We start from the raw sequence: 26,639 nt of genomic DNA, 5'->3' as shown, positions 1-26,639 counted from the left end.
TAGGTCTGGACTTTAACTGGGTCATTCTAACACATGAAATGCATTGATCTAAACCATTCCATTGTAGCTCTGGCTGTATGTTTAGGGTCGTTGTCCTGCTGGAAGGTGAACCTCCAACCCCAGTCACAAGTCTTTTGCAGACTCTAAGGCCTCATGTACACTGCTGCTGGTAAATGGACGTTTAGGAGCAGTTGGGCGTTTTTTTCAGCTGCCCCTGAACTCTCCTCTATGTTATCTTATCAGTACATGTACACAGGGTCGTTTATAGTGGTTTCTAGGCAGTTGAATTTAGAAGCATTTTTTGGAACGCAAAAAAATGCCGCTCAGGATGGATGTTCAGAGGCATTTGAAACGCTGTGTGCCTGTAACAGCTTGCAAACGCAGTGACTCGCGTTTAGCTGCGTTTCATTTACAGGCGTTTTTCATTTTTGGCTATTTGAAAAAACAAAAATAAAAAATGTTAAAAAAAAAAAAACTCTAAGCGCAAACGCAGCAAAACGCTGCTAAATGCAGAATGTAAATGCCGCTAAACGCACAATTTAAACGTCGGTTACTATCTGTCAAGTTAAATAGTTCAGGAAAGGTTGTAAAAACGTCCTGTGTACATGAAGCCTAACAGGTTTTCTTCTAAGATTGCCCTGTATTTGGCTCCATCCATCTTCCCATCAACTCTGACCAGCTTCCCTGTCTCTGCTGAAGAAAAGCATCCCCACAACATGATGCTGCCACCACCATGCTTCACAGTGTGTTCAAGGTGATGTGCAGTGTTAGTTTTTCGCTACACAAAGTGTTTTGCTTTTTGCTTTAAGTTCAATTTTGAGCTCATCTGACCAGAACACCTTCTTCCACATTTTTGGTGTGTCCTCCACATGGCTTCTCGCAAACTGCAAACGGGACTTCTTATGGCTTTCTTTCAACAATGACTTTCTTCTTGCCACTCTTTTATAAAGGCCAGATTTCTGCAGCTCCTCCAGAGTTACCATGGGCCTCTTGGCTGCTTCTCTGATTAATGCTCTCCTTGCCCGGCCTGTCAGTTTAGGTTGGCCACCAGGTCTTGGTAGGTTTGCAGTTGTGCCATACTATTTCCATTTTTGGCTGATGGATTGAACAGTGCTCCGTAAGATGTTCAAAGCTTGGGATACTTTTTATATACCTAACCCTGCTTTAAACTTCTCCACAACTTTATCCCTGACCTGTCTAGTTTGTTCCTTGGCCTTCATGTTGCTGTTTGTTCACCAAGGTTCTATAACAAACCGCTGAGGGCTTCACAGAACATCTGTATTTATACTGAGATTAAATTACACACAGGTGGACTCTATTTACTAATTAGGTGACTTCTGAAGGCAATTGGTTCCACTAGATTTTAGTTAGGGGTATCAAAGTAAAGGGGGCTGAATACAAATGCACGCCACACTTTTCAGATATTTATTTGTAACAAATTTTAAAAACCATTTATCATTTTCCTTTCACTTCACAATTATGTGCCACTTTGTGTTGGTCTATCACATAAAATCCCAATAAAATACATTTACACTTTTGTTGTAACATGACAAAATGTGGAAAATTTCAAGAGGTATGAATACTTTTTCAAGCACTGTAACACACTCATGTATTTTTAGGAGCTCACCATCATTCTTTCCACCTCTCTTTTCAGAAATCTTGCTTGCAGTTTGTACCCCTATTGAAAGGCCATGGGGGGGGTCATCTTATTATTAATTTCTGGACATTTGTAAGCAAGCTGTTGTCATGAAAAAGGCATGAGATGCCAGGCATTGCCATGGTACAAGATAGTGTGTATAGTGCAGGGGTTAGGAGTGTAGGAACCTGGGTGAGTAATGCACACAGTACAGGGATCAGGGGTGTGTAACGCAGAGAATATAGGGATCAGAAGTGTGTAATGCGGGGATCATGGGTGTGTATCACAGAGATTGCAGGGGTCAGGAGTACTTGATACACAGAGTGCAGGGGTTAGAAGTGTGTTCCTTACAGTTTGCAGGGTTAGGGGTGTGTAATGCACAGCGTGCAGGGGTCAGGAATATGTAACACACTGAGTGCAAAGTTCAGGAGTATGTAATACACAGCATGCATGAGTCCGGGATATATAACACACAGGTTATTATAGCAGCCAGGCAACTAGTATTTTCAGAAGTAGGTCAACAACGATAGCTCTTGTTTTTAATTCAGGACAGGCCTATTTTAAGAGGAAGCTAAAGCATGAAATTGTTTATCAGCTTTTGAAAATGCTGGCTGTTATGATAATCCTCTGGCTTCAGAGCCTCTGATCTGAAACAAGCATTCAGCTATTGAAATCAACACTCATGATGACCCCCATGCATGCTGCAGGTCACAGACATAGACTGCATTAAAGTGGTTGTAAACCCTTTACAACCACTTTATACTACAGGCAAGTCTATAATTAGACTTACCTGTAGCTACACTGGATATTTCCTAAACTTGCACGGTTTAGGAGATATCCCCTGTATTTGCATGTGCCAACGCCATCGGAACATGCACACTTAAGCAAACTGAAGCAATGGCACAAATGCTTTCAGTTTTACTGTGCCGTTACCGGTGGCTCCCACGTGCATGCCCGGGAATGACGTCATCGCGTCCCCGGCCAATCACAGCGCCGGAGCCATGCTACCCGGAAGTAACCCCCCGGAGAGATGTCGGCCGCTGGAGCGGGGAACGAGGACCGCTGTGGGGGCTTCAACCTTCATAATGAGCTAGTATGCTATGCATATGCTAGGCATACTAGCTCATTATGCCTTTGTGTTGCAGTTTTTTTTTTTTTGGAATTATTTTACAGGGTTTACAGCCACTTTAAAGACAAGAGCAGAGGCAGGCAAGTGAATTATTCAAAAGTAGGTCAGGAATTGTAGCCTATCCAAATTTTCCCTGTCGGGTTTCATTTAATACAATGCAAGAGCTAATGAAACCAGTTATCAATACGTGTAAACCTCGCTGCATACTCCAACTAGGAGCAGCGCCACCTACTGAGCATACTAGGATATGCAGAACAATGTTTTTAGTTTATAAACTCAAACCACTCATTTCAAAGAGAAGGAAAGGACAATCTATCAGAGTAGCTAGATTTGCCTTTACTTGTGTCTCATCTGTTTACATACATGTCAGATGACACATCCAAGCACATCACATAAAATACAACTTAACATACTGTTAACCTGAAAAACCACAAGACAATAAAACTTCCTGTAATGGACAGCACATGTTTTATTGTATTGGGCTTAGTAGACTGAAAGCCACTTACAATGAGACAGGAGGGAGGAGGTGGAAAGGTTTCCAAAACTGTAAACTGGATTTCACGGGGGGTTCCATCTTTCTCAATATCCCATCCTAACTTGATTGTCTTTATAGCCACTGCCTGAGTTTGTATTGTAGTAAAACCTGAACTTTCAGATTTGTGCGTGTTTGCTGTTCCATATTTTCATTACTGCATTTCCAATACAGCTTTGAAAATGCTCCCTGCAATTGTTCATACATCAGGAAAAAAACGGCTGGCAGCTCTTGTCTAAGAACTGCTGAGAGAAGTTCAGTTAAGGCCGCCATACATGGGCTCAAAGTCAATTAATCCCCCTCCGCCCATTTTTCAATTGCTGGATAACAGATCGACCACCATCCACCCAATGAGCAGTGCTTAGTGTCTACCACTAGACCCAGTACCTCCAGTTTAAGATAAAACTGTATAATATAAAAGAACAATGTTATTTTGACATCATCATATCAGCCAAATGTTGCCACCACTTTTGTTGTTAACTGCATTCTCATGGATGGAGGAACCTCCACTGCCGGCTTTTGTATTAGGACAGCCTGAGTGCAATGGTACTGCCAACCGGTGGATGCATCTGATAGGATGCAATCATTGGCTCAGTGGAATTTTAAATTGACTTTTGTCGAGCCTGGAAGAGCTTGCATGGCCACCCAGGGTTTGAATTTCGGCTGATTCAGCAGTAGTCGGGCAAAATTGGAGCCGTGAATAGAGGCCTTTAGCCTTATAGGGGGTCTACTGTGTTCAATCCGGTCAAACGTGACCCAAAGACTTAAGCTGGCCACACACCAGTAAAGTTTCAAAAACATTGCAGAAGGTTTGTTACATTTTTTAATGGTTTATAGGGTGATATCGATGGTTGTCTTCAACCATAGTGATGAGAAAAATCAAAAGGAGAAGGATGGAGCATTTTTCTTGATTGAACATTCAAATGCCCTGTACACACGGTCGGACTTTCCGATGGAATATGTGTGATCGGAGCTTGTTGTCGGAAATTTCGACCATGTGTGGGCTCCATCGGACTTTTTCCATCCTAATTTCCGACACACAAAGTTTGAGAGCAGGCTATCAAATTTTCCGACAACAAAATCCGATCCTTTAAATTCCGATCGTGTGTAGACAAATCCGACAGACAAAGTGCCACGCATGCTCAGAATAAATAAAGAGATGAAAGCTATTGGCTACTGCCCCGTTTATAGTCCCGACGTACGCGTTTTACGTCACCGCGTTCAGAACGATCGGATTTTCCGACAACTTTGTGTGACCGCGTGTATGCAAGACAAGTTTGAGCCAACATCCGTTGGAAAAAATCCATGGATTTTGTTGTCGGAATGTCCGATCAATGTCCGACCGTGTGTACAGGGCATTACTGTGAATGTTGTCTTGTTCTGAAAATAACGATACTTTTTGTAATGTGGATCTTGAAATCGAAAGTAGAATTCAAAACACTGGCATTGCAATCAAACAAGCATTTTTAGGATTTGCCTATAAAATTTGTTAAGTACTATCGAATGCTCTGACGAAGGTTTTTTCTGAATTTCAGTATGCACATTCAAACGAAATACTGATGATGTATTACCAGCTTTACTGGGGAGAAGAAAAGGGAAACAAATTCATTGTGTAAGCCCTACTAAGCAGGAAGCTCGTCAAGTGCCAATTTCTCTAGTGCCAATTTTTTTTTATTTGTAACAAATTTGTATTTTGTAACAAATCTGTTACACGTACAAACTGACTTTTATAAATGTCAGGATTTAAATCATTTTATCGTGCCCCCCCCCGGAACATCAACTGCATAAAATCAGTCCTGATGAAGCAGAGGACACTGTAACTGCCCCGAAACAGGTTGGGTTCCTACAAACAATTCCTAAAAAAATAAACATAAATAAAAAAATAAACATAAATTCATTTTTCAGTGAGGTTTTTCCTTCTGGTGTGAAGATGAATGCTCACTTCATTTGCTTATGTAGCCCTGATCAGCATGTGACATGAAATAATATAAGAGGGGGTTTCCTTGCCTGGGGTTTGCATTGTGAGACCACCTCCCTTTACTATATTCAGGCTCTTGTATTAACAAGAAAGTCCTTTCTGTAGTCCCATATGTGCATTGCAAGAACTTCAGCATTTCACTAGTTTATGGGGTATAAGGAGCACAAATGGGGGATAACTGTAGTATGTCTGCAGTTTCTAACCATCTCTTGTAGTAAGTCAGCAGTCATCTGTATTGAGCACAAACGGGGGAACATTGATCTGAAAAAGGACTATAATGGCAGTTAATTCTCGCAGTCTCTTGTAACATGTCCGCAGTCTGTGAATGACTCCTGCAGCTCATCTCAATCTGACCAGAATTGTAGCATGTCCGTAGCCTCCAACCATATCCTGCAATAAGTCTTCAGTCTCTGACAGTCATCTGTAGAGGACACAAATGAGAGAAAAAATATTTGAAAAAGTGTTATAACATCAGTTAACTCTAGCAGTCTCTTAAAAAATGTCTCCAGTCTGTGAATGTCTTCTGCAGCACATCCCCAGTCTCTTAACAGGCTTGTAGTTGTAGAATGTCCATAGTCTCTAACCACGCTTGTAGTATGTCTGTAGTCTTTAACCACACTTGTAGCATGTCTGTAATCTCTAACCACGCTTGTAGCATGTCTGTAGTCTCTAACTATACTTGTAGCATGTCCGTAGTCTCTAACCACACTTGTAGCATGTCCATAGTCTCTAACCACACTTGTAGCATGTCCATAGTCTCTGACCACACTTGTAGCATGTCTTTAGTCTCTGACTACACTTGTAGCATGTCTGTAGTCTCTGACCACACTTGTAGCATGTCTTTAGTCTCTGACTACACTTGTAGCATGTCTGTAGTCTCTAACCACACTTGTAGCATGTCTGTAGTCTCTGATCACACTTGTAGCATGTCCATAGTCTCTGACCACACTTGTAGCATGTCCGTAGTCTCTAACGACACTTGCCGCATGTCCGTAGTCTCTGACCTCATTGTAGCATGTCTGTAGTCTCTGATCACACTTGTAGCATGTCCATAGTCTCTGACCACACTTGTAGCATGTCTTTAGTCTCTGACTACACTTGTAGCATGTCTGTAGTCTCTGACCACACTTGTAGCATGTCTTTAGTCTCTGACTACACTTGTAGCATGTCTGTAGTCTCTGACCACACTTGTAGCATGTCTGTAGTCTCTAACCACACTTGTAGCATGTCTGTAGTCTCTGATCACACTTGTAGCATGTCCATAGTCTCTGACCACACTTGTAGCATGTCCGTAGTCTCTAACGACACTTGCCGCATGTCCGTAGTCTCTGACCTCATTGTAGCATGTCTGTAGTCTCTGATCACACTTGTAGCATGTCCATAGTCTCTGATCACACTTGTAGCATGTCCATAGTCTCTGACCACACTTGTAGCATGTCCGTAGTCTCTAACGACACTTGCCGCATGTCCGTAGTCTCTGACCACACTTGTAGCATGTCCGTAGTCTCTGACCACACTTGTAGCATGTCCGTAGTCTCTGACCACACTTGTAGCATGTCTGTAGTCTCTGACCACACTTGTAGCATGTCTGTAGTCTCTAACCACACTTGTAGCATGTCTGTAGTCTTTGACCACAATTGTAGCATGTCCATAGTCTCTGACCACACTTGTAGCATGTCCGTAGTCTCTGACCACACTTGTAGCATGTCCGTAGTCTCTGACCACACTTGTAGCATGTCCGTAGTCTCTGACCACACTTGTAGCATGTCTGTAGTCTCTGACCATCTTCTGCAGTAAGTCAGCAATCTCTGGCAGTCCTCTGTATTGAGCACAAATGGGGGTCATCAATCTAAAAAAGGACTATAAATGGCAGTTAACTCTGGCAGTCTCTTGTAACATGTCCCCAGTCTGTGAATGTCTCCTGCAGCACATCTCCATCTCTGATTAGGCTTGTAGCATGTCCCTAGTCTCTGACTATCTCTTGTAATAAGTTGACAGTCTGTGACTGTCATCTGTAGGGAGCATTGATTTGATAAATTGTATAAAGGCAGGTAACTCTTTCTTGTAACATGTCCCCAATCTGTGAATTTACCATGCAGCACATCCCTAATCGATAAGCAGGCTTGTAGCACGTCTGTGGTCTCTGATCATCTCCTGCAGAAAGCGGCAGTCTCTGACAACAATCTGTAGGGAGCACTTATGGAGAAGAATGGAATTGATAAAGATTTATAATGGCAGATAACTTTAGCCATCTCTTGTAACATGTCACAATCTGTGAATGTCTCCTAGTCTCTAACAAGGCTTGTAGCCAGTCCACAATCACAGACCCTCTCTTGTCGTGAGTCAGTGGTCTCTGACAGTCATCTGTAGTATTAAAAATGCGAAATATAATGTACAGCTCTTTGGTGATATTGGGGTTCACACTTGGGATCCCCTATATATGATAAGTTGACCATCACTGCACTGGACACATTTGGTGCTGTAAAAAGTCTCAGAAGCAGCAGGGCACCACGCTACAAATGTCATTATTACTTCCTGTCTGCCGGAATTTATTCTATCCTGGGAAAGAGGAGACATAGGAGCCGGAGATGAGATAAAACAATGGGAAAAACACGGCACATATCTCCACATACAGTCACTGCCATCCATGCAAATGGGGTGTAATTAACGTCTGTGCACCGCTGTGCCAATAGAGTACAAACATAATTGTATATTCATGATGATTATTTATTCCCGTGTGGCACGGGTGATTTTCCTCTACGTCACCCACGGATCTGACGTGTACAGAATGTTGTATTAGGTTTTATATGTATATATACCGTACACATAGTTACAGATAAACAAATCAATCCAGCAATTCTGCTTACCATTCCACAAGACCTGTTTCTGTATGTATTGCATTTTGCGATGAAATGAGCCCTATACACATTTCTTGTCCTGGTGACATCAGAACTCAGGGGTCACCAAGACAGGAAGTGAGGGAAGAATCCCCAATGGGGACACAGGCAGCAACAAAAGCTTGATAGAAGTTCTAAATCTTAGCCAATGTATTGGAACCTGTGATTGGGCTGTAATTAACATTGTCCTCATCACAAGACAGCTGTGACTAAGCAGGCCCTTGGTTGGCTGGGGTGCTCTTTAGCATCAGATGTGTGCACTTTAAGATGGGACAAAAATACAGAAAGTCCTCATAATAATAGGAGCTCAGTGCTGATGGTGGCCAAGCTTTTTTTTTATATTTTAAAGGGGGGGGGGGGGGTACAGGACTAGGTGGGCTGCTTAAGGAGGTTCAACAGTATTCCTTAACCATTCATTCGAAGTAGTCCGATTTCAGCTTAAAGGTTTTGATTGAGAGATAGTGAATGGAAGATTGTATGGATGATGGATTGATTGGATGAATGAAGTGATGGATGGATATGAATGAATGACTGGAAGGAAGGATGGATGGATAAACTGAATGCGTGGATGGATATGAATGAATACATGAATAGACGGATGGATTGATTGGATGAATGGATGGATAGATAGGAAGGAAGGAATGATAGATAAACTGGATGGATGGGTGGATAGATTGGATGCATGGATGGGTGGATTGGAAGGATGGATAAATGGATGGATGGAGAGAGTGGATGGATTGGAAGGAAAAATTGATGGATAGGAAGGAAGAATAAACTGGATGGATGGGTGGAAGGAAGGGTGGATTTGGATGAATGAATGAAAATAAGGTAGGATGGAAGTTTGGATTGGATGAATGGATGGATGGAGAGATTGAATGGATGGGTTGGGTAGAAGGAAAGGAAGGAAAGATTAACTGGATGGGTGGGTGGATGGATAGATAGATTAGATGCATGGATGGGTGGATAGATTGGATGGATGGAGAGATTGAATGTATGGATAGGAAAGAAGGAAGGAAGGAAGGAAGGAAGGAAGGAAGGAAGGAAGGAAGGAAGGAAGGAAGGAAGGAAGGAAAGGAAGGAAGGAAGGAAGGAAGGAAGGAAGGAAGGAGGAACTGGATGGATGGGTGGAAGGAAGGATGAATTTATGAAAAGAAGAAAGGATGGATGGATGGGATGATGGATTGGATTAATGGATGGATGGATGGATGGAAAGATTGAATGTATGGGAAGGAAGGAAGGAAGGAAGGAAGGAAGGAAGGAAGGAAGGAAGGAAGGAAGGAAGGAAGGGAGAGAGGGAGGGAGGGAAGGAAGGAAGGAAGGAAGGAAGGAAGGAAGGAAGGAAGGAAGGAAGGAAGGAAGGAAAGATGGACTGGCTGGATGGATAGATTGGATCCATGGATGGATGGATTGGATGGAAGGAAGGATTTGGATGAATGAATGAGATAGATAGATAGATAGATAGAATGGACCCATGGGCAGGCAGGCATACTGACTGATTTTAAGTTTGTCTCCGTCTTCATTAGAATATCAGTAAATCCATTATCCTCTGACACTGAGATTCATTCATCTGAGGCACATCATAACTCACAGTCCTGTCTTGGGATGTTGGAACATCTTTGAAACATTGTGACCTTTTTTCACACCAAACTGTCCAATACCCATTGAGTAATGGCAAATGTAACCCTATAAAACATTATTTAATACCATTAAAAATAATCCAGGCTGGCGTGTGCCAAGGCTAACAAGCCCTATCGGAAATTTAATTAAGTTTACCCCACGCTGTCTCGAACCTTCTCTTTCCCTGATTGGCCAAGACAAACAGGATATTGCACATAAAATCAGAAATGACAGGATTAGAATCAAATCCATGACATTCATTTTTATATGCATCTAACTACATATACGACTATTTTTACCTCCAGAAAATCCAGCGCATTATGTAGAGCTGAGTAACGCCATCATAATATAACTAACAGATGGTCAGAGCTGGGCTTTCCCATTTTTTTCTCCTCTTGCAATTGATATCTCAAGTGGTTTTGGAGAGTAATTACACAGAGCCATGGAGAGCTCCCTCTAGTGGTCAACCTACAGTTTTCTTTTATAGATAAAAGTAGAAATTTGAAGTCAAATCAAAAATGACCGGCTCCTGTACATATACGTCGGCAGTTTGAAGATGGATATCTCGGTAACAGCAGCTGCTGCCACAACCGAGGTATCCATCTTTTGAGCTGGCAGTCCTGTTTACGATAATGGTGGTCTCTGCGGCGGATTCACTGCAAAATCACCGTTATTGGTGGCGGGAGAGGGGCCACCCCTCCCCCGCGCCCTACGCCGCTTACCGTAGCCGTCGGCAGCGGCGGAGGCGATCGGGACCTGTCCGTGACTGGGTATGGAGACGAGTGAGGGGAAGATGGCCCCCACCCGTCTCCATACTATAGCAGGGCGGAAGCGACGTTAAAACATCACTTCCACCCATACGTCTTAAAAAGGCCATTTTTCTGTTGTCATTTTTTCAAATGACAACATTTTTTTTTTCTTTTTTTTATTGCATTTAAGTCCAAATATGAGATCTAAAGACTTTTTGACCCCAGATCTCATATTTAAGAGGACCTGTCATGCTTTTTTTCTATGACAAGGGATTTTTACATTCCTTGTAATAAGAATAAAAGTGACCCAATTAAAAAAAAATAAAAAACAGTAAAAAAATAAATAAAATCAAGTAAAATAAATAAGAATTTTTTATTTTTTTTTAAAGCGCCCCATCCCTGCGAGCTCGCGTGCAGAAGCGAACTCATACGTGAGTAGCGCCCGCATATGAAAACTGTGGTCAAATCACACATGTGAGGTATTGCCGCAATCGTTAGAGCGAAAGCAATCATTCTAGCCCTAGACCTCCTCTGTAACTCAAAACATGCAACCTGTAGAATTTTTTAAACGTCACCTAAGGAGATTTTTAAGGGTAAACGTTTGACGCCATTCCACGAGTGGGCGCAATTTTGAAGCGTGACATGTTGGGTATCAATTGACTCGGCGTAACATTATCTTTCACAGTATAAAAAAAAAATTGGGCTAACTTTACTGTTGTCCAATTTTTTTATTCAAATTTTTTTCCAAAAAAAAAGTGCGCTTGTAAGACCGCTGCACAAATACAGTGTGACAAAAAGTATTGCAATGACCGCCATTTTATTCTCTAGGGTGTTAGAAAAAAAAATGTATAATGTTTGGGGGTTCTAAGTAATTTTGTAGCAAAAAAACTTGTTTTTAACTTGTAAACACCGAGTCTGAAAAAGAGGCCTGGTCTTTAAGTGGTTAAAAGCAAACCTATGCTTTACTTATGCAAGTCAATGAGGAAGGAAGACCTGTTCAATTTCCAGCTGATCCAGTTGGAGCTTACACAGGGACTTTATTCTTGTGACGGTGTGACATCATTGAGCCAATTACAAAGCACCAGTGTTGTCACACGGAGTAAGTCACATGTTCTTCAACACACATTAGGGCTAGTTTACACTTGCTTCAAAACAAGGCTTTGGACATGCTTTGTTAAAGCTCTCTGAATGCCAGTCAAAGCTCCTGTCACTAAATAAAATGGTTAGCTTGCAGTCCTGTTTACACCTTGCTTTTGCTTTGCTTCGGCTTTGCTTCAAAGATCATACCCCATGTAGCTTCAGTGGTGCTTCAAAGCGTCTTCAAAGCCTCCATAGAAGTCTTTGGCAAAGCTCGCTTGAAGCTCCACTGAAGCCCCACCAAAGCCTCATCGAAGCCTCACCGAAGCTCCACCAAAGCCTCATCGAAGCCTCACCGAAGCTCCACCAAAGCCTCATTGAAGCCTCACCGAAGCCTCATCAAGCAAAAGCAAGATGTAAACAGGACTGTAACCTAACCATTTTATTTAGTGACAGGAGCTTTGACTGGCATTCAGAGAGCTTTAACAAAGCCTGTCCAAAGCCATGTTTTGAAGCAAGTTTAAACTAGCCCTAAGTAACACTTACAGGCCTTGTCCTTCCCCACCTGTGACTGGACAGTGAATGAAGAAGCTGTACACTGATGAGCTGACCTGTCTGTCACTCAGCTCTCTCCACCTGTCATATGTCCCCTGTTAGCACATGAGCACTGCAGCACAACTGATTAGTTCCTTGTGCTGCTTCTCCCTCTCCCACCCTGAGCTCTGCTGTACAGGGGATTGAATATTAGCCCTCATATTTCTATGCTGAAATCCTCACATGAGATATATCACGTGAGCCGAGCAGCTCTGGCACCGTAGGGGTTAATGTCGGTGACCTTGTATTGGCTGCTTGCTGTTGGCTATGTATACAGCATCAGATGAACACGTAGTTCTTGTTTTTTTTTTTTTTTTTTAACTAATTAATAGTATTTATAAAACAGCATCTCTGCTTCTGGTGTCTAATTTTTACCCGTGTAAGAACATAAAATTATAGTCTATTGGTGGAAAGTACTGCGCTAGGGAGACCCAATATATATACTACGATGTACATAATCAATGTCACAAGTGAGCCCAATGGAGAACTTTATATTATTAAATAGCATCATGTATATAATTGTTTATATTTTATAACTTTTATTTTTTTTTTATTTATACCCTTCAAGACTGAAACATATTCTTAATTTCTTCATAATTCGGCAAATTAAATTTTTAAATAAATATATATGTAGGAAGTCTAAGTCATTAACCTGAATTTGTGGGAGGAGTCTCTCTCTCCCTTTATAAATCCCATCCAGCAGCTCATTAACGTCGGTTCCCACCCACAATCCCCTTTGCTCCTCACTCTCATTATAGAGTATGCCCCCTTTTTAGGCATACTGTCCACCCTGACCTTGGCACAACTCCGGTCCAATTTCCTCCCTAAATTACAAATATATATATATTTGACCCAAGTGTCATGGTCAAACAAACATCAATTTCTTCAGAGCAGAAAAAGGTAGGAATCAGCTACAAAGTTTGTTAAGATCCCTTTAATGTACATTGATCTCCCGGAGGGATTTTTTTTTTAACAAAAGTTGAGTTACCCTTCAAGCCTCCCCCACTTAAACCTTTTCCTTCCAGCCCACTCTGTCACGTGTCCTTTCTTCTATGTCATCGGGGCAGCCCAATTCACCAAAATTGTCAACGTTTTGGCAAAAATGTCACAGTTTTTAACGGAAATTTTAGGAAAATATTTTTACTTAATTTTGATCATTCCCAGTAGACAAATAAAGTCCTAAGGACCCCTTATTACTTTACCCTACATTCACACCTATGCTCTTTTTTGTGCATTTTCCTTTTTGCAGAAACGCACTCCAGTCCATTTAACATGGTTTTCTATAGTATACGTTCACATTTATGCGTTTTTTAGCCGGTGCCTTTTAGAAAAGTGTTGGGGACTTTTTTTTCCACAGCAGATTGCATTTTGTGTGTAACAGACTTCAATGGAGCCGCACCAGAAACGCAAGTGTTGCATTTTTGATGCGTTATTTGATGCGTTTCTTTTTTTCCCCCTTTAAAAATACTGTATATAGCGGGTTGCTAAGGAGCGGGCTGGGAAGCCGGCCGCTGTGTTTTTAACAACCGATGAGTCATCAGCTGTCAACCTGCACTGGGTGGTGATGTCACCTGGGGGCGGGGCCACCAGGTGACATCACTGGCTGGCCCCATCCCTTGCCTATTTAAAAGCTGTTAGACGGAAGAGCGAGCATTAGCTGCTGACAAGTGCTGAGCTTTTTTTTTTCTACGGGTATGGCTGGCGTTGTTATTGATGTTGGATCTACATAGGGGGGGGGGGGGGGGCATTATTTTTTATTTTTAATAAAGGAATTGTCAAAGACTATCTCTGTGTTTTTTTCTATGTGACACTTTTTAGGGTTAATGAGTAGTACCCCTACTCATTTACATGGGGGGGTAGGATCTGGGGACCCCCTTGTTAAAGGGGGTTCTAGATTCTTATAAGACCCCCACAACCACAGCCCATGGTTGCGGGAAGGAGGCCCTTGTCCCCGTGGGGCAAGGTCCACCATGTCCAACATGGGGACAAGGTGCTTTGGGGTGGGGGGACAGAGCACCCCCCCATGTTGAGGACATGCGGCCTGGTATGGTTCGAGGGGGCTCGCTCTTCCCCTCTCTTTTCTGACCTGCATGCTCAGATAAGGGGCTGGTATGGATTTGGGGGGGGGACCCCACGCCATTTTTTCTTAAATTTTGGTGTGGGGTTCCTCTCCAAATCCATACCAGACCCGAAGGGCCTAATATGGCTTTGCGAGAAGGGGGGACCCCACGCCATTGTTTTCACAAATTCTTTTGCCGGCAATTCTTTTTTTTACTATCAGCTGTCAGCAGGGAACCCCACTGATAACTCATCGGTTGTTAAGGACGCGGCAGCCTGCTTCCCGGTCCGCTTCTTGGCAACCAGCTATATACAGTGTTTTTTAAGTGACATAAAAAAATAAATAAACACAAAATGCATTAAAAATGCTGGCTTAAAAACGCATCACAAAACGTGCCTGAAAAAAACATCAACCGCAACCACATAGATGTGAACCTAGACTTAGTAGACCAGTAGGTTTTTAGGTTTGGTTTCCTCTTCCCACATAATTTATTTCATCCCGCTCGCTCTCCTTGTAACCAATGGTAGAGCAGATGACAGAAGAAAAATGTCCTTTGAATGGAATTCCTACCTGATCTCTCAGACCTTTATTGTTGTCCTTGTCCCCATTGTCATGGTCTGTCACCTGTTCCAGTGAATCACCGAAACAGAAAGTGAAGGGGAAATCTATCTAATGGGACGCAAAAAAAAAAAACTGACAGTGGTTCCCAATTCTTCCCTGCTCTGTCCAAAATAAATGTAAAACATTTGGCTGATGTCCGTAGTAGAGAGAAAGCTCAAGAGAGAACGGTGTGTTCTTGCAGGGCGACGTATCCAGCACAAGCGGAGTCATATAAAACGAACAGAGGAACGTCTATAGAATTGTAGATTTAAAGAGTTATTCCCGCGCTATCAGATTTCAGATATCAGATATTAATAAAGAGATATTTACTCATTAAACGGGATTACACTATTGGCTTTTCTTTTGCCGATTACTCCCTACACCTACAATCCTCCCCCGCATTCTACCTGAGGAGACCCCATCCTTGGATCTAGGACAGTGAGGGACGTGTCTTTTGGAGACTATAGGTGGACGCCCTAATTACCATCTTGATATATGCTTTTGCCCTATTACCCTAAGGTAAGGGGCCATTACCTACCTGAGTGTTTTTTTTGCACGAAGAAAACACTGGATGTGGCTCACCTCAGCACTTTAATTGCAACGTGTGCATGCTAGCACGTTGCTGTCACTAATTTTTTTAAACGGACTTTTATATGCATTTTTTTCCATGCGTTTTTTTCTTTGTCATTTTCCTTTTTTGATGTCAGTTTTACATATGTATTATATGATTATTAGCTAGTCATCACCTTGTAAAGTTGCACATTGCACTTTTGTGTTTGCACTGCACACTTTGTTGGTTTATAGATGCACGTTGTTTTTACTTGGAATTTTTTATGTTTATTGTTTCTATTACTAGCTAATGTTACAGGCAGCTATATCCACTACGTCCACAATTTTTAGATCTACCATCCTTTTTAATATATGCTTGCCACGTTTGCTCCAGCCACTTTATTTATTGATTATTGTGGTTATATTTACATATATTTTTTAAGAAATTGCACTGAATTTTTGACACATTTACTTACACCTATTTTGGATTAGCGCAGCACCACTCACTTTTACCACGTCTATAGAATTACTGGCTTTAGATGTATGGTGCAAGGCCGGTCTTTTTAGCAGCGGAGAGATTATAGGGAGAAATTGGGGTGGGTTAAAAGGTGCATTAGCAATCAGTGCGCAGAGCAAGTTAAAACAATCCCATTTCAAGTCAGGAATGGGAAGCAGACAGAAGGGATAAAATCTTCGCCTTTAGCATCCAGCCCCGGGGAGAACAAGAGACACATCTCAGCGATTTCCTTGATCAAAGCTAAATCTACATTTTAACTCCCCGAAGAAAGTGACGCCTCGCCTCTTGTCAGTGGCTTACTATGACGTGGTAACTGAATCTTCCCAGCCTGGTGGGCAGAGCAGGCGATTGACAAGTGACAGTTAGGGAGTGGTGCGGCGGTCTGTGTCTGCTGGAAAAGAGCTCTTGTCAATGACAGCCAACTGGGCTGTTTCAGTTTGGAGGTGGAAAAGAAAAAAAAATCTGCTTTATTCCATGCGGAAAAAATAAACACAGAATCTGGTAAATTCATTTTGTCATGATAGAGTGACCCTGAAGGCACAGGACCACTTGCTATGATAACACAATAGACATATGTTAATATATTGCCAATAATAAGATACCAGTAATAGAAGAAGCAATATTTATTTTATTACATTTTTACATTATTATAAAGCACTGACATTTTACACAGCACTTTACCTATTCTACATTCACATCAGTCCCTGCCCCCCGCAGCTTACAACTAAGGTCCCTATCTCACATGCATACATACACATACTAGGGCCAATTTAGACAGTAGTCAATTAACCTACTATAATGTCTTTGGGGTCGGAGGAAATCGGAGTACCCAGAGAAAACCAACACAAGAACATGCAAACTCCATGCAGTTAGTGTCTTGACCAAGATTTGAACTGGGGACCCCAGAGCTGCCAGCAGACGTGCAATATATTATCTTTCTAGCAGCCTGTTTGTTGACATGCCAGTTCTTTGCTTTTTCCCAGCTCGGCCAGCTAAATCAAATGCCTGTTTCCCACTTTTAATGCAGTGCCCTCTGCAGGGGCACAACTGTGAAACTATAGGGGAGGTTGACACACCCAGAACCTTGTGTTTCCTGCAAGTACTCGTATCAGGCTTAAAACTGATCCCTGTGCCCCTGTGGAGCCCATTTGATCCTAGGTCAAGACCATGAATGAGACTTTCAAAGTCCATATCAAGCCACTGCCCATCCTTGTCACATTCCTTGTCCTTCAACTGTCAAGGGACACTGAAAATAGAGTAAAAAGTTGAGTTAGAGGTTTTTTTGTTTAGAAAAAATTGAGAATTGGGTGGGAGGAACAGATGGGCTGGGGCAGAGCTTGATTATCTATAAAGGAAACCTGTCCAGAGGGTCAAGGGACATGGAAAATGGATGAATAAAAAAATAAGTTAGAGGGTTTTTTGTAAAAAATAAAAATTGAAAATGGGTGGAAGAAACAGATAAGTTGGGGCAGAGCCAGATCATCCATAAGGCAACCTAAACTAGAACCTAGGGTCTAGTGGATGTCCATAGGGTCAAGGGGCATGTAAAATGGGTATGTAAAAACTTGAGTTAGAGGCTTTTTTTGTAAAAAAAAAATAGAGAATGGGTGGAAGGAACAGATGAGTTGGGGCAGAGCCGGATCATCCATAAGGCAGCCTAGGCTAGAATCTAGGGTCTAGTGGATGTCCAGAAGTCCCCTGTACCCTAGGTAGAGGGGACCTAGGGTCTACTGCATGTCCAGAGGGTCAGGGGACATGGAAAGTGGGTGAGTGGAAAATCGAGTTAGAGGGGTTTTTTTGTTTAATAAAATAGAGAATAGGTGGGAGGAAGGAATGGGCTGGGGCAGAGCCAGATCATCCATAGGCCCCTTTCACACTGGGGCGGTGGGGGCGTCGGCGGTAAAACAGCGCTATTTTTAGCGCTGTTTTACCGTCGTTTTTGCGGCTGTATTCGGCCACTAACGGTGCGGTTTTAACCCCCGCTGGCGGCCAAAAAAGGGTTAAAACCGCTCGTACAGCGCGGCTATAGCCGCGGTATTGCCACGGTTTAGCCGCGCTGTCCCATTGATTTCAATGGGCAGGAGCGGTTTAGGAGCGGTGAACACACCGCTCCTTCACGAATCCAAAGATGCGGCTCGCAGGACTTTTTTTACCGTCCTGCCAGCGCACCGCTTCAGTGTGAAAGCCCTCGGGCTTTCACACTGAACAAACAGCGGAGGCTGTTTAGGGGCGGTTTGCAGGCAGTATTTTTAGCGCAATAACGCCTGCAAACCGCCCCAGTGTGAAAGGGGCCTAAGGCAACCTAGACCAGAGCTTAATGTCTAGTAAATGTCCAGGGGACCCAGCTACAACGGTCATGTTCCTGCAGTCACCAAATGGATAGTGTTATTGGTCGCTTCACAAGAGAAGATGTACTTGTAGGCAGTTGGTGTCTAATGGGGCCATGCCAGTACGTTCAGTGAAAATGGGGAGGCTGTCTGTGTATATTGAAATCCTTATCAATGTCAGTCCAAGGGATTTGGGAGAAGGGGCAAACTCCTGCCTTGTCTAAGGTCCCATTCCGCTTAAACTGTCTGTGGCTGGAGTAGGGGGGATGGGAGGTATTTTGCCCAAAGATGGGCTTTAATGTCATTTCAAAGTTTGTTTTCAGTATTTTAAAAGCTGTAGAGCTAGAGGTAAGATGTAGGGGGCACCCAGACCAATGCACCACCTCCTTCTGTCCGGTGGACTACTAGCGATCATCAGCACATTGATGAAGCCCAGTGTGCGTAGTGCAGTATAAAAATCTATTCCAGGCAATTAAAGAAAATTATTCAAATTAACTAAAAGAAAATAAAAAGTTGTCACTGCTGCAGAGGACAGCTTATCTGGGTAGCAGGCAGGGTTATATATGTTCTTGAAATTATTATTTTCATAACCTCATCCTTTCCTTCTCCTCTTTCCCTTCCGATAAGGGAAAATCCTGTATGACGACAAACGGATGAAAACCCCCAGATCCCCTGCTAGACCTGTGGGCACCTTAGATAAAACCACAACTTGGTAGCTGAACAAACAGTGTGGTGTGCCCCTTGTTCCTTGCTTCGCTCACCCTCCTGCCTTCTCCTCCCAAGCCTGAAGGCACACACAGCTCCATTCCTGCCAGGCCATAACTAGAACTGGCATGTTAGTGGCTGCTGTGCAGACAGGAGAAACTTTGGGTACTAGAAATTAACCCCTTCCTGACATGCTCTGAGTTATTTCACTAGGTGGATAAAAGCACTTTGCATCATGGTGATGTGTTTTTAGAATGGCTGTAGATCATTGAACAAAGAACACGTGACCTGATCCATTCCTTGCCTCTGTATGTCCACCAGGCACCACGTGAGTGGCACTTGATAGTCTGAATGTACATTATTTTAATATTTTTACTTTAATACTATGTGATCAGTTTGTTTTGAATCACACATATTAAATTATCCTAATCAATTTTCTTAAGAACATTTTTTGAAAAATTGGGTGAGTCAGATCTTCTGCCAAGGTTTTTGTTGCTATCTACTCTCACTGGCCACCTTATTAGGTACACTTATTCAAATGTTTGGTAACACATATTGCTAATTAGCCAATCACATGGCAGCATCTCAATGCATTTAGGCATCTAGACGTGGTGAAGACGACTTTCTGAAGTTCAAACTGAGCATCAGAATGGGGAAGAAAGGGGATTTAAGTGACTTTGAACGTGGCATGATTGTTGGTGCCAGACGCCGGGTTGGTCTGAGTATTTCAAAAACTGCTGATCTACTGGGATTTTCACACACAACCATCTTTAGGGTGTACAGAGAATGGTCCGATAAAGAGAAAATATCCAGTGAGCGACAATTGTGTGGAGGAAAATGCACTTTGGGCCCCTTAGCACCAATTGAGCATTGTTTAAACACCACGGCCTACCTGAGTATTGTTGCTGACCATGTCCATCCCTTTATGACTACAGTGTACACATCTTCTGATGGCTCCTTCCAGCAGTACAATGCAGCATGTCACAAAGATCAAATCATTGTGAGTGTATGTCTTCATTGGGGAGATTTTTCCTCAATTCCGGTTCCATTGACACCATTACAAATGTCACATGACTGGCAATTGATGCAGAACAGCATTTTTCAATACTATGTGCTCAATCTGTTCTGAATCACACATAATAAATTAGCCCAACTCCAGTCATTTTTTTTTTAATTAAAAATTTTGAACAATTGGCCCCATTCACACCTCGAGTGGCAGGAATGTACATTACCATTTGCGTTTTGACACGTTTCCGTGCATTGTGCATAGGGCAGTCTGTTCTCTTGAACGGGCTGTCCTACATGCCAAAAAAGCTCTTCCTCCTCCTTTTTGGGGCATCAAACTTTGCAATTTTTTCTTCATGTACGTTTTTCCACAATTTTGGCATGTTTTTGTCGCAAGACAATCACATTTGCTACTAATTTAGCACGGTTTGGGATCGTGGGCAGAATCACGTGATTCTGCCTGCAAATTTCAAGTTGATCAGGCATGAATGGGGCCTTAGGGTCAGATCTTCTGTCTAGGTTTTTGTCTTCATTGGGGAGGTTTTCAATCTTCAATTTGCTCTATATTCTGTAGGTTCTGGGGTTCACAGGGCACTTTAGAACAGAATTATAATGGCAGTTTATTTAATATTTTTCTTTTGAAAATTGAAAGGGAGCTTTACTCTAATTTTACTATTAAAATGAAATACCTAGGCTCAGGCACCACAAGACGCCTTCTATTAACTTTTATAGCCAGGAAGCTTCGTCTTCAGTGTCCCTGACTTTATGGCTAAGCTCTATCAACTATCTGTTCAATGTGAACGTTTGGCCATTGAGGAAGTGTCATTGGGCACTGGGGTGGCAGTAAGTAGGACTTTGCCATGAAGTCAGTTAGAGCTGACTAGTAAAAAAAGTGAAACTAAATCAGGGAGGCACACAGATCAGGGTGTGTAAGAGCAAGCATGATCTCAGCAAGTGGAGTACAGGTTCACCATAATGATATATGTACATAAAATCTGTCAGCATTTGTAATGAACTTATGGCTTTCCATTTTTTGAAAGCTGAACTTACACTTCAAAACACTTTATCAAAGAATCCCAGCCGTCTTACACAAAGCCAACCTCTGCTTATTATCAGTTCTTATGCAGTAATCCTGTTATTCCTCGGATAAACATTATACCTTCGGAGATAACAATTACATATTGTACTCTGGGATATACTAAATCCAGGATTTGGTTTGGGATTTAACAGACTACTCCACGTCTTTAGCTAGCTTTGAGTTTGGCTGAATCGTTTCTGTTTGGACTCTGAAATATTTAACTTCCTGTCATGAGGTCCAGGCTTATTGATATTGATTGATTAAAAAAAGCTACATGTTCGATAACTTTTTTTACCACAGGGGTTTTTCTAAGAATAGCTATCCTATATTTAATTGGGACCCGTGGGTAGTGATATGGAGAGGTCCACCTCTCACAGATCCAACCAGTAAACATCAGAAGGATTCCCAAATAGTAGGGCTTCTGATAAAGTTAAAGCAATAAATACGGTACTGATCAGAAAAATGCAGCTGTTCCTAAAAGGTCATGGTGCAGTACCTGATTTCACCACCAGGTACTAACTGCTATCTGCAACTACAAACCATTTGCTACTCATATACGTTAGATAATTGTTTACTGTGCAGGCATAATTCAGTTACCATAGGGCATGCTATCACTTGAGCATTACCAAGCGGTCTATTAACGTCTACAGAAAGGGGAGGATCTTAGAGTGGGAAAAAGGAAGCTAATGACAACTTTTCAAGGACAATGTTTGCAATTCAGACTGGTTTGCACACTGGTTTAAGCAACCGTTCCTCTGACAACTGGCGAGCTAACCATCTTTCCATGTCTATGGATTTATTTCCCTTGGTGTCAAGAAGCCTCCTCTTCGGTGCTGTTCCACCTGCTCAGTGATCCAATGCTGATCTTCTGCCAGGTTCCCCAGCCACTCAGCATCATTTAACCCACTTCTTATAAACCCAGGGCATCAAGGCTCCACCCCTTACCTGGACTCAAAGGGTAATGCCCTTTTTTAGTCTTTTTTAATATACTTTTCAAACTGGAAACAAAGTCACTTTAGAACTTTCCCATGAGGGTAGCCTCTCTCAAAAAGAGTTCCATGGATCAATGGGGTTCTTCCTGAGGTTGCTAGGGGTTCCTCAAGAAGAACGTAGAGGCAGATTGCTCTTCTGCCTATTTTGGCCAACAATAAAAGGGGTCAGTTCTACACTTCTCCTAGCTCGAAGCTGCAGCAATGTCAAAGGAAAAGATCCATAAGCCAACCCTCATGAAGCAGACCCATGTGCATGAAGTGAGATGAATGGCAGCATCAGTCAGGCCACACCACCAATGCATTTCGCTTCGCCCCTTGGAGCTTAATCATGGGGATTAAGCTCAAGGGGGCAGATCAAAATGTTTTGGGGGCATGGCCTGGCTGGAGTCCGGGCTGAGGTTGCCATTCATCTCACTTCATGCACATGGGTCTGCTTCATGATGTGCAGCTTATGGATCTTTTCATTTGACATTGTTTCCCAAAACAGTTACATTAAAGGCATGCCATTTATAATAACTGTCACAGTTGCTTGTGCTCTCAACTGAACTAGTAAGCCATCAAAGGGTTGGTGTCAAAACTGATCACATGCTCAGCACCATCTGCAAATGCAGATCAAACAAAGGCCAAAATGGCAGCTTTCTTGGCTGTAAAGGATAAAAGAGTTTTGGTCTACTTAAAGTATACTTCATTCTTTTTTTTTTTTTTTTTTTTTTACTAAAAACTTTCAACAACCTACTGGTCACACCAATGTACCTTGAGGTGTAGGTATTGTACTTGAGTAGGGATTCCCTAAACCTGACCTATTGGTTCCTCCATGGCAAAAAGGTTGAAAAAGGCTGCTTTGGGATAAATATGTGGAAGTTCCCATAATGTATTTTTTTGGTGCAAGATCTGGGGTTACTGCCATGATGCTGGCTTTACTACCTAATTAGTGACTGACTTGTAACAAGCATGCAACCAGTAAAGCCTAATAACTGCACTCCTGAATGCTTATTTCAGGTCAGTGAATACACCTGACCATTATTGTACTAATTATTCTTTTTAATGTAGAATATACCGTACATTCATGTAGAAAACTCCCTATCAAGTGCTATTGATGCCTCTATAGGCAGACAGTACTTGGCTCAAGGGCAATGAAACGGTTGCACCATCTGCTATAGCTGTACTAGACATACCCTTGGTAACATGATCCACTGGCCACAGGGAAGAAAGCATTGGTGGAAAACCTGTCCACAGATTATTATAACTAATTAAAAAAGGGGCTTCCAACTGAGAATTTCAGTAAAAAAAAAAAAATCATTTTCGTAACATTTATTTGATTTTAGTCATAGGTAATGGGGTCAAAGAGATGATCATTTTCAACTGTAGTGATGAAGAAAATCAAATTAGAAGGGTGGAAATTTTTTGCAGAATAAACATATTTCTGTCATTTGTTTTTTTATTCACGAACTGAGAATTTGAAACATTGGCATGGCAATTTAACTAAATTGTTCAAGGTTTTCATATGAAATTTGTCACATCCATAATCAAATCAATTCTCTGACCATTGCTTTTTCCAAATTTCCATAAAAACATCCTACAGGTGCATGGGCAGCTTAACCTAATGGGGAAAGGAGACAGAACGAACGTATGCAAAAACAAAGTAAACAATCCTAACGGTGAACGCTAAAGTTCATTTATGTCACTTTTTAGTATTAACTAAGCCATGCACCTGATCCTCCAAAGCTGCTGTGCTGATGCAAGCATGAAGGTGCGGTCATACTGTAGACTTCCAGTCTGCGTCATTACAGCAGACTTATGGGGGATTACAGAGCACTCATCAACAGGGCGGATTGGCAAACAGGTGAATTTCTTCAAAAGCTCTCCCCTACTGAGAGGAATACATGTACTATTATGTCACAGGAGTTGCACAGCTGACCCCACATGTTAAAGTCTAATTGTACAGAATGGTTTACAAATAAAAATATCCTAAAGGGTCAGTCATCCATAATATGATGGCTCCCGGAGGGTTACACTACCTGTCAGTTTCTTATATCTCTTGGGGATTCTGTTGGTGAGATCTCTGCTTTGAGTTCCTGGGTCTGTACATCTGCTGTGGCCATAATGTAGGGTTCCCAGCCTCCTGCTGAATTAAAATACAGTATATTTAATTCATAGTCCTAACACACAGATGGGTGGGAAAACCCAAAACTCCCAGGTGAGCAGAAGCAAAACCAGGAACTATGGCAGTGTAAAGCTGGCCATACGCACATAGAATTTTTTACACATGCTATACAGCTTGGAAGGACAAATCTCCCACCAGCTGTCAGAATACCCAAAAAGTGAATACATCTGCTTGGATATAGGCATAGGCATTGTTCGGCCAACAATTTTTCTGCCAGATCCTTTTTTTTTTAAGTGAAGAAGGTCAGGTAGAGTGATGCCAACAGGTCCACCCTTGATCGAATGTTGGCATGTTCATTAGGAGCTCAGTGTATAATCAGTTTAGAGTGCTGGGATGAATGATCATTCATCGCATGCTGGCCAGTCAAGATGGCCAAATACACAGCACCCAGAAGTAACCAGGGAGAGGATCAAAGGAGTGAAGGCAAGTATTGTGTTTCTTTGTTAGGATATCTAATCAGCCCACTAGGCTCTACCTCTAATTTAAAAAAAATCAATTGGCCTTGGTCAGCATGCTGTATTTAGAGTGTAAAGCCAACATTTTTTTTTAGTTTTGTATATGGTAAAGAAATTGTTTTTGTGGGGATTTTAAGGTCTGTATCCCATTGGGAAATTGCGCTTGTACTAGGGGTGCAACGGATCAAAAAACTCATGGTTTGGATCGTTCCTCGGATCAGGAGTCACGGTTCGGATCATTTTCGGATCAACAAAAAAAAAAATCTCCCCCACTGTAATATCCACAATCTCCCTATTGGCAGGGTGTGGCAGAGTATTGGCAGGGTATTGGTGGGTATATTGGCAGAGTATATTGGCAGGGTATATTGGCGGGTATATTGGCAGGGTATTGGCAGGGTATTGGCAGGGTATTGGCGGGTATATTGGCAAGGTATATTGGCAGAGTATTGGCACAGTATTGGCAGGATATTGGCAGGGTATTGGCGGGTATATTGGCAAGGTATATTGGAAGAGTATTGGCAGGGTATTGGCAGAGTATTGGCAGGGTATTGGCAGACTATTGGCAGGGTATGGTAGAGTATTGCAGAGTATTGTCAGGGCATTGCAGAGTATTGTCAGGGCATTGTAGAGTATTGTCAGGGCATTGCAGAGTATTGCAGCAGGGCATTGCAGAGTATTGCAGCAGGGCATTGCAGAGTATTGGCAGGGCATTGCTGCCATCCGATCTCTCCCCTCCACTGTACAGATCAGTACACAGAGGGGAGAGAGGAACCGGCGTCATGTTTGTTACAAGTGATCGCTCCGTCATTTGACGGAGCGATCACGTGCTAAACGGCCGCCGGGTGTACCAAGATGGCCGCCGCTCCGGAGCTAGGCCGAAGCCGCGGCCTTTCCTATGGCCGAAGCCACAGAGCGCTCCGCGGATCGCGGGTATCCCAATCCGCGGAGGTTGATCCGTACGGGTCACGGATTGATGACGATCCGTTGCACCCCTAGCTTGTACTCATATCCAGAGATATATCAGGAAGTAAGAGAACTCGCCAAAGTGAGGGGGTATCCCCATAGACAGTTGTCACCAGAACAGTTTTTCCATGGGAAAACTTATGCCGCGAACACACGACCGGTTTAGCCGTCGGAATAAACTCTGAAGGTTTCTCAGACGGAACTCCAACGGAATTCCATTGAAGCGGTCTTGCCTACACACGGTCAACCCAAAGTCCGACCAAAGTCCGTCCGTCCAGAACGCGGTGACATACAACACTTACGACGGGACTAGAAAAAGGAAGTTCAGTAGCCAGTAGCCAATAGCTTCTGTCTCGTACTTGCTTTACAGCATGCGTCATTTTTGGTCCGTCGGAACAGCATACAGACGATCAGTTTCCAGATAGGAATTGGTTCCGTTGGAAATATTTAGAACATGTTCCATTTTCTAGGTCCGTCAGGATTTTCGAAAAAAGAAGTCCGATGAGGCATACACGCGATCGGAATAGACGATGAAATGCTTCCGTCGGACTTTTTCTGTCGGACATTCCACTCGTGTGTACAGGGCATTACTTTTAACTTATTTTTCCTCTTGTACCTTCTGTATCTTCTGTATATTAGCTACCTTCTCATACCAAGGAAAGTTGGTAAATGTTAACTTTGTTAGTGATTTCAAAAAGTACCTCAGAATCCACCACATACTAAATTTAAACAGAACTAGTTCTAACAATCCCGCCCCCCCCTCCCCTTTCCCTCCAAGCTATCCATCCAGAACATGCTGGAACGTGTGGTTCCACAGCTGGAGAACTATGTCCTGCCAGCCTTAGTTCTAGAAGGAGGAGACCAGGACTGTAGAGGGAGGCACTGTAATTACAACCTCTTGTGAAGTTTGGTGTTTGATGTGTGCCTGACATCCCCTACATCAAAGGAGGTGGGAATGAGACGGGAGAGAGGAGAACACAGACAGACAGGCAGGATGAACGACTGGGGGAAGTTTA

General features: G+C 42.6%; 1 long non-coding RNA gene across 1 annotated transcript in view; it reads right to left on the bottom strand.

Annotated features, from left to right (window-relative positions):
* Positions 1–4,107: 4,107 nt before the first annotated feature.
* The window catches only part of LOC141114198 (uncharacterized), a 113,395-nt gene continuing 90,863 nt past the window's right edge, over positions 4,108–26,639 (bottom strand). Inside the window, exon 2 of the long non-coding RNA XR_012236887.1 lies at positions 4,108–5,696. This is a non-coding gene — a long non-coding RNA (uncharacterized lncRNA). The remainder of the gene's footprint in view (positions 5,697–26,639) is intronic.

This window comes from Aquarana catesbeiana, linkage group LG12 (assembly GCF_042186555.1).
Source record: "Aquarana catesbeiana isolate 2022-GZ linkage group LG12, ASM4218655v1, whole genome shotgun sequence".
Classification (NCBI taxonomy): Eukaryota; Metazoa; Chordata; class Amphibia; order Anura; family Ranidae; genus Aquarana; species Aquarana catesbeiana.
This window is presented reverse-complemented; position numbering and strand designations above follow the sequence as displayed.